The 8358-nt window shown below is 42.7% G+C and overlaps 1 protein-coding gene across 1 annotated transcript in view; it reads right to left on the bottom strand.

Annotated features, from left to right (window-relative positions):
• LOC109642916 (uncharacterized) overlaps positions 1–7858 on the bottom strand; it is a 51579-nt gene extending 43721 nt beyond the window's left edge. The window contains exons 1-2 of the mRNA XM_069515139.1: positions 7820–7858; positions 2799–2865 (exon numbers count right to left, since the gene is read on the bottom strand). The gene's annotated coding sequence lies outside the window, so the exon portion shown is untranslated. The remainder of the gene's footprint in view (positions 1–2798; positions 2866–7819) is intronic.
• Positions 7859–8358: the final 500 nt, after the last annotated feature.

The raw sequence follows: 8358 nt of genomic DNA, 5'->3' as shown, positions 1-8358 counted from the left end.
GTGTGTGTGTGTGTGTGTGTGTGTGTTGCCTTGACGTGCAATTAATACCAATATCTCTGTTTCCGTCAGACCGTTAAGCGGATCAACTCACACAATTCAGCGCTGAGATGAGGCGAGCGGCGTTCATCTGTGTGGAATAAAGGACCCGGCTGTGCGGGCTGCCGTGTTGCTCGTGTGTGAAAACACCACAGAAGAAGAGATTTCTCTCTTTAAGCTCGGCCTGAAATCCCAGTAATGACTCCCTTCATCCTGGGTTTCATTTGTGACGATGCTGGAGATGCTGGGTGGAACACGAGTGCAGGTCAGAGCTCGTTCCTGTTTACGATGCTGCTCCGACTCTGGGTAATATCTCATGTTGTTCACTCGCACAAAATAAAAAGCTTGAAAACAGCTGAAGCTTCCCGACGAACACTTTATGCATTTCATTGCGAAGGCGGCGGCAAAAATAATAATAAAAAATAATACATGTAAATGAAAGCAATCAAAAGCTTGTGAGCGTACATGAGGTCAGACACTGAGTCGTCTCTGCTGGTGAAAGAGTGTTTTTGAACGGAGTCACATGTTTGATTCATTTCAGCATTTAAATTTTTCATTTGACATATTTTAAAGCTGCAGTGGAGCGAGCGTGTGCGACTTCTCGTCAACGAAAATCCTCAGGTGAGGGCGCCGCAGTGAAAACTCTCGTGTCATTAAGTTGCTTCAGCTCTTCGGTTCAGACTGACGCAGGTTTGTCTTCGTCCACCAGAAGGAAGCGTTACGACGTTCCACAGGAAGCATGTGCTCAGTTTACTCTGGGAGTTTTCCAAACAAATAGAAAATACTGAGTCACATCTGAGGCTTTTTCATTATTTCTGGGATCTTTTATTCACATTTTCTTTGAGCTGATTTTCATTTTCTTCTCTCTGAAGCTTGATAAATATTTTCATGTGTTTATATTTGTTTCTTTTACTTTACTTTTAAGTTTGATCCAAAAGTTACAAGTCAAAAGTTAAATAGAAAAGTCTCGAAGAGATTCATTCCCCACAGCAATGCATGATGGTAAATATATTGCTTGGTTAATGAACATCAGTCGGACCATAGACTGTAAATAAAGATGGATGATAAGCCAAAACTTCATAAACCCCTCTTTCTCCATGTTAGCAGATGGGACATGAACCAAAATAGAAAATTAAAGTAGTTAAATAGTGTTTGTCAAAAATTCTCAGGCCTTCAGATCAGCTCAGGAGAAAAAGACACACACACACACACACACACACACACACACACACAGTCAGTGTGCGTGTGACGTGCTCTGTGGCGGGAGGATGTTTGCAGATGAAGCTGCGCGCTGGACAAAACTGTTTCCCGTCAGGGTGACACATCTGTGACACACATGCTCATAAACATGCATCCATCACTCTCACACACACACAAGTTCCGAGCAGAAGAAATTCCAGAGTGTGTTTTCTTGTGTGTGTAAACATGACTCAGCGGCTGCACTGTCACAAACCACTCGTTAGTCCTGACACCAGTGCTGCAGAAAAACAATGTCCCTGAGCTGATTTCTATTATTGTCATGTGACGACAGTGAAACTGGCTCATGAGGCATCAATGACGAAACAGATGTTTCCAACATTTCAAAACAAAGGTTTCCAACTTCTCAGCATTAAATGAAACAGGTTCTTTCCTGTAACTTAATATAAACAGTAGAAGAAAATGTGATTCATTGTCTGTAGGAGCTTAATTTGAACTTTATTAATATTTTTTATTTTCTGTGTAGAGGCTCTAACCTCTAAGTTCAGGAAACAAGACTCATCTCCGTTTCAGACTTTACACTTGGATTTGTTCCTTTTATGTATATTTAGTAAAACACAATCTGTGAACCTGAAAAGTATTTAGGAAGTATTTTCTGGATGTCAGGCTGCGAGTGGGACACACTGCTCCGAACTTGAAACGATGGGACATTAGGAAACAGGGTTAAAGGACAAACCCATTCTCACCCTTATCTTAACGCACACAACCTGTCGTCCTCGTGTTCTTAAATCCAGAGGAAAGAGACACCTCTGACTCCCCCATTAGTTTAACTGTAACAACCAGCAGCCGTGTTCGCCGCGTGTAAACCCCCGGAGGTCACGCTGAGGTCCAACACTGACACCAGCCTCTTCTGTCTCTTTGTAAATGAATTCATACTTTAATAATAAATGTGGAGCTGCCTGGATTATATTTGTTATCGTCACAAAGAGGTACTGGTTTTAATTGTTGTTGCTGTAATGAGCTGAATTCTCTTCAGCTTGTTAAACGTTCTCCTTGTTTGGGTTCAGAAGGTCAGAAAACAGCAAAGTCTTTGTTAAAGATTGAAAAAGTAAAGTCAGATGTTATTTTCTGAGACACAAAGTAAAGTGAACCCTGGTGTCACGTCCACTGACCTCTCTGCTCTGTGAGCTGCTGCCGAAGCCTCACTTCGACATCAGCGCCATGTTTGCTGTCGCTCACAATGAGCGCATCGTTACATCACAACTCACACTCATCACCTCCTCCATCTTTGAACTGGACCTTCATCATGGGTTAGGCTACACATCTGGAACAGCAGGTGTCTCACAACCTCTGGTTCCAAAGAGAACCTTCTACTGAGTCATACATCTGAAGAAGACATGGTTCTTCAGGTTCTACTCGCTGCTGATTGTGTCTACAGGTTCACGACATACAGGGAACATATAGAGAACCACAGCTCATACAGAGAACATACAGAGAACATACGGCCAACAGAGCCACGGCGGGCTGATCCACCACCAGACAGAAGATGGACTGGTTTGACTCACCCCTCTGAAGACTGTTCGTCTTTTTCTTCACATGAATCGATGTCCCATCATTTTGCTGCAGCTCCTGCTGAGAGTAGAACATAAGAGAACGTTAAAGAACATCTGAGAATGTGAGAGAACATTAGAGAACATCGGAGAATGTTAGAGAACATTAGAGAACATCAGAGAACTTTAGAGAACATCGGAGAACATTAGAGAACTTAAGAGAACGTTAAAGAACATCAGAGAACGTGAGAGAACATTAGAGAACATCGGAGAATGTTAGAGAACATTAGAGGATGTTGGAGAACGTAAGAGAACATCGGAGAACATTAGAGAACTTAAGAGAACATTAGAGAACATCGGAGAATGTTAGACAAAGTTGGAGAACCTTAGAGAACCTTAGAGAACATTAGAGAATGTTAGAGAACATTAGAGGATGTTGGAGAACGGAAGAGAACATCGGAGAATGTTAGAGAACATTAGAGAACATCGGAGAACTTTAGACAAAGTTGGAGAACCTTAGAGAACATTAGAGAATGTTAGAGAACATTAGAGAACATCAGAGAATGTTAGACAAAGTTGGAGAACCTTAGAGAACATTAGAGGATGTTGGAGAACGTAAGAGAACATCGGAGAATGTTGGACCTCACAGATCTAACGGCTTCAGACGGCGCAGACACACAAACATCAAAACACAAAGGCTTCGGTGGCATGAGGATGTTTTCAGGGAAGTTGTTGTCGAGGCTCTTTGTTCAGAGTCAGGTGTGTTTCATAATAACAGCTTTCGCTTCACGTGCTCGTCAAGTATTCAGACGGTGACAGGAATTCATTTCAGGTCGGATGATGAATTTCTGGCTATTGACGCCGAGTCGCTGCATGAGGAAGGAGGTCACCTGGTTTTTCAGGTGACCAACACAAATAAACAACTTAACGCAGCTCGGAGCCTTTTTAGCCACGATGAGCTCTGACTGATTCATTTCACAGATCCTGACACAGCTGCTGCTTCTGTACACAGACACACAGACACACAGACACACAGACACACAGACACTGGATCTGCTGGATCACTGATTCTGAATTCACTTTATGTATTAAGCATCTTTCAGGGCAGCTCAACTGTGTTTCCTGAACAGAGACAGACGTGTAGCTGTGTACAAATACTGCAATAAACACACAAACACAGGAGATACGTGTAGAAACTCTCAGAGACACTTTTCTCTTCCTGTGCAGCGACTTCCTGATTCCACCAGGAAGCAAAACGAAGTGTTTTGGTTTTTTTGTCAATCAGTTCCCTAAATGTGACGCTCACATGTGGAGCGCGGCTCAGAAACCTGTTTGTGTGATGGACTCTGATGTCAGGTCCATGTGAGGCGTCTGAGCCACAGGTTTCATGCTGATTTATTCTGATTTCTGATTATTTTAGCTTTTATTTTGATCATTTCATTCATAAGTTGATTTACTTATATGCATGTTATTGTTTCATTATCTTTTATTTTGTAATCTTTTACTGAGTCTTTTTCTAAGTGATTTGTTTGAGAGGTGCTGTATGAATAAAGTTGGGTTGATTGATTTGATTGACTTGAATACAACACGTTCCACTTCCCCCCCGTTAACGACCTCGGGCGACTGTGAATGAAAGACAGCACTTCCTCCGTCGTGTCGTTCTTGATCAGGCAAAAAAGAAGGAGAGGACAAATCCATCACATTGAATTTGTCTCACTGATCGAGGAGCGACGTCGTCTGTTCTGAACCCTCAGAGTAAAGTTGGTGTTGAGCATGAATGGAAACGTGAGGCTCGGCCAAACTCTGCAGCGGATGAGAAACAAACCTCCGTCTAACGACAGCCGGATAATGAGGACAGATGCTTTTCGTGCTCCTTTCACGATCTCTTTCCTCCAGGAAGTAAAAGTTGCACCTCAAGCACTTCTTTTCCTTCCAGAGGATAAAATCTATTGAGATTAACGTGAGGTCGACCGGAGGGGGTGAAATGAAGAAAACAGATGTGGCTGAAATGTTCCCATGTGTGGACACTGACGGCTGCGCTGGTGATGTGAAGATCTCCCTCATGATTCATTCATGATAAATATAAAATCCATGAATCAATCCAACGTCTCAGCGTGAAGTATCGTGAACGTTTGGATCTTTCATGTTCGGACTGTGAGCGATGTTTAATCCCGTCAGTAATTTACTGCTCCTCTGGGTCATTCCTCATCAGCTCTTTACACAGTCTACGCTCTGCTTACATGGAGTTTACTCGTGTGTCCGATTGCGTGCGTGCATGCATGTGTGTGTGTGTGTGTGTGTGTGTGTGTGTGTCAGAGGAAGAGAGAAAGAGAACGCCCCCCCCCCCCCCCCCCCCCCCATACATCATCATATATCGTTAAGTTGACATCGCAGCAACAGTGTTGTTTGACTGTTCAGTTCACAGCAGCTGCATCACACTCAGCGTGAAGTCAATTAAAAAGCTGAACTTTAAACAGGTTTTTTATTTTACTATAGATTCTCTGAGGTTGTTAAACACACACTTCAGTTCAAACAGTTCAAAGTTCAGATCGGATGAAAATGAACTAGTTCACGTTCAAAGTTCATTTTTTCACATTTTAAACTAAGTTCACATTCATTTGATCTGTTGTTTTTTTATTGGGATGATTTCGGTGACAAACTTACGATCGAGAGTGAACGTCGCTCACGTTCATCACATGACAACGGATTCGTTCAGCGTTCACCAAGAACACGTGTTCGATGGACGCAGTTCAAACAGGAGCGGAGGACCATCATTCCACGTGATGTGTGGGCCGGAGGTGGGACGTGGTCCATGTCTGGACAAAAACAAGTTGCCATGTGGGATGCGTACAGTAATGGAGGCAACAGCCAATCAGATCGTCTCTAACAAACACGCCAGCCAATCACATTACACTCAATGTAAAGTAATCAAATCATATTAATACGAGAGGAGGCGGAGTCGGCTAGTGAGCCTGGTGTGCAGTGGATTGTATTGATGGACAGTTTGACCAATTCAATTCAAGCCCAGAATGGTTGACCCGATGGTGGCGCTGTAATAAAACTCATCCTATTGAGAATAACAGCTACATACAACACGAGCCCCTGAACAGCAGATCCCACCCTTTCTCACTCATCCGGCCCACATGGATCGATGGGCGGTCTGCTCCTGTTTGCCACATGTGTGGGCCACACGTGAGCCGGAACAAAACCGCATGTCAAGCAACCGTGCCAAAGGTGGCCCGAGTCTGTTCGGTGCTATTCGTGCTGTATTCACCATGTACGACGTGGGACACTTGAGTTTTACATCCAGATTTCACCACGTTGGACAAAAAAAGGCCCAACGTTCGTTTCGGGATATTCGGGCAACGTTTGGTGTTTTACAAATGGCCGATCCCGGCTCACGTTCATTTTGGCCACAAGAAGACCAGAGGTGGTGCATCGCTGCCTGGCCCACATCTGGATCCTGTCTGGAGCTGCATCTGTCTTCACTGTCTCTATCTCATGAAAGGACAAAAGAACAATAAATGTCTTTCAGTCAAACGACAGGGAAGTGAATATCCACGGAGGAGCAGAAAACCAACATGTCTTGTTGGACGATGTGTTTTGCCTCCTCTGGGCCTCCATACACAGCCTTCACGTACAACACAGGTTTTCTCTGCTTTGACCTGAGGTTTTCCTTTTAATGGCTCTAACGCCGCCTTCCGCTCACAGTGGACGTCGGACATTCACACTCTCACTCCAATGAGCTCAGTCCTGAAACCTCTGCGTTAACGTTTCTGCATTTATTTGTTGTGGAGGCAGCGGAGCGTTGTTCATTTCAGAGTCAAACGGCTGAAAGTCAAAGTTAAATGGCTTCACTTTGGAAAAGCGCAGAGGATACGACTCTGTTTGTAAAACTAAGAGCTGAACTCAAGTCAGCGTGTGAAGGAGCAGCTCAATAACACTGAATTCATTAAGACGAATTATTTAAAAACTGCAGTGAATTGTTCTGTTTGTCGACGTGTTGTTAAGTGTTGGTGTGTCGGAGATTCCCACAGATGATGTAATAATATATATATATTTACAGCACAAGACACAAGACGTACTGAAGCAAATGATCAGAAGGAAGAAAAAGCTGCTGCACCTTGATGACACACACACACACACACACACACACACACACACACACAGAAAACACCATGAGGATTATTTCACTGTCGAAGCTGTTACACAAGACGTCGGTGTTACAGACGTCCGTCAGGTAATTCACTCGTGGAATTTCCTTTCAGATTCCTGGCTGTGATTGACATGTCTCCTGAGGATGTGGTTTGTCCCATGTGTGTCGAACACGTCTGTTTTTATTATTATGTAACTGGAGCTGCACTGCGTCCACGTGCTAAAGGCTAACAATGAATTGTTGTTTTCTTTACTCTAGAACAGACCCTTTATATTTAAATACTTCATATTTCAATACTTTACATTCAAATACTTTACATTTAAATACTTTATATGTACGTGGAGGGGCTCCTCTCTCCGGAGGCTGCCATGTTAGTTACAGGAGCTAAAACTGGACAAACCAAACATCTTTAGTGTTTTTATGAAACTGAAGCTTCAACAGGTTCTCGTTCATGTTTGGAAGGGGAGGGTGAGGTGAAGGGTGTTCAGCTGCAATATGCAACTTCACCCCTAGATGTCACTAGATTCTACACACTGTACCTTTAAATTTTACCTGTAGCTTCAGGTAATAAAAGTTTTAATTCATTTAAAAAATCTAAATATGCTGAGACTGTAGAGCTAAAGGGGAAATTACAAAGTAAAGGTTCATACTTTTGGGCCACAACAACCAGGCAACACGTAGGAAATAAAGGTCAGTGAATATGAACATTCACACAGAAGCTGATGTCACAAACACAAGTCAAACACAACAATCATGTCGACAACACACACACACACACACGTACACACAGCTGCACCTTCATGCTAACAACACACGCTACATGTCAGAGTTCACAGAACTGTGAATTTAAAAAGAAAAGTCAAAACACGAAGACACAAACCTCCAGTCTCTCTTCTTCAGGTACCATCCAACTTCCTGTGTCACTTTGAAAAGATTCCTGACTGTCCTCAAGCTGTTTATTAGTTCCAGGGGTTTTTTTTCTCTTTCTTTTTTTTTTTTGAGTTCAGATAAACAACATTGGGGCTCATTAAGAAACTGATCGAGGTAATCAGATACAACTGTAGACCATTTTCAATATTTTAATTTATTTATATATATATAGAACAGATGTTCAGGGAGTGAAGGAGGAAACATGTTCACACTCAAACATCAGACTCTCTTTGATCAAGTTGATGATTTAACGTAGATTCCGCCAGAAGAAGATGATCTTAAATAATGTTTCAGAGAACTGATATTCATCAGTGTGTGTGTGAAGCTGCAGATCTAAATAAAATCTGGATGTGTGACGTGTTTTCAGCCTCTAAACCTGACACTTGTGTAAACTGGTCTCGTTTTAGTTTGAAAACTCAGCGTGGACAAATGAAAAAAACAGGGCAAAAGAATAAATACAGAAAAAATGAACAGGGACGGAGAAAAGGA

This window comes from Paralichthys olivaceus, chromosome 2 (genome assembly GCF_024713975.1).
Source record: "Paralichthys olivaceus isolate ysfri-2021 chromosome 2, ASM2471397v2, whole genome shotgun sequence".
Lineage (NCBI taxonomy): Eukaryota > Metazoa > Chordata > Actinopteri > Pleuronectiformes > Paralichthyidae > Paralichthys > Paralichthys olivaceus.
The sequence above is the reverse complement of the archived record's forward strand: the minus strand, read 5'-3'. Positions and strand labels throughout refer to the sequence as shown.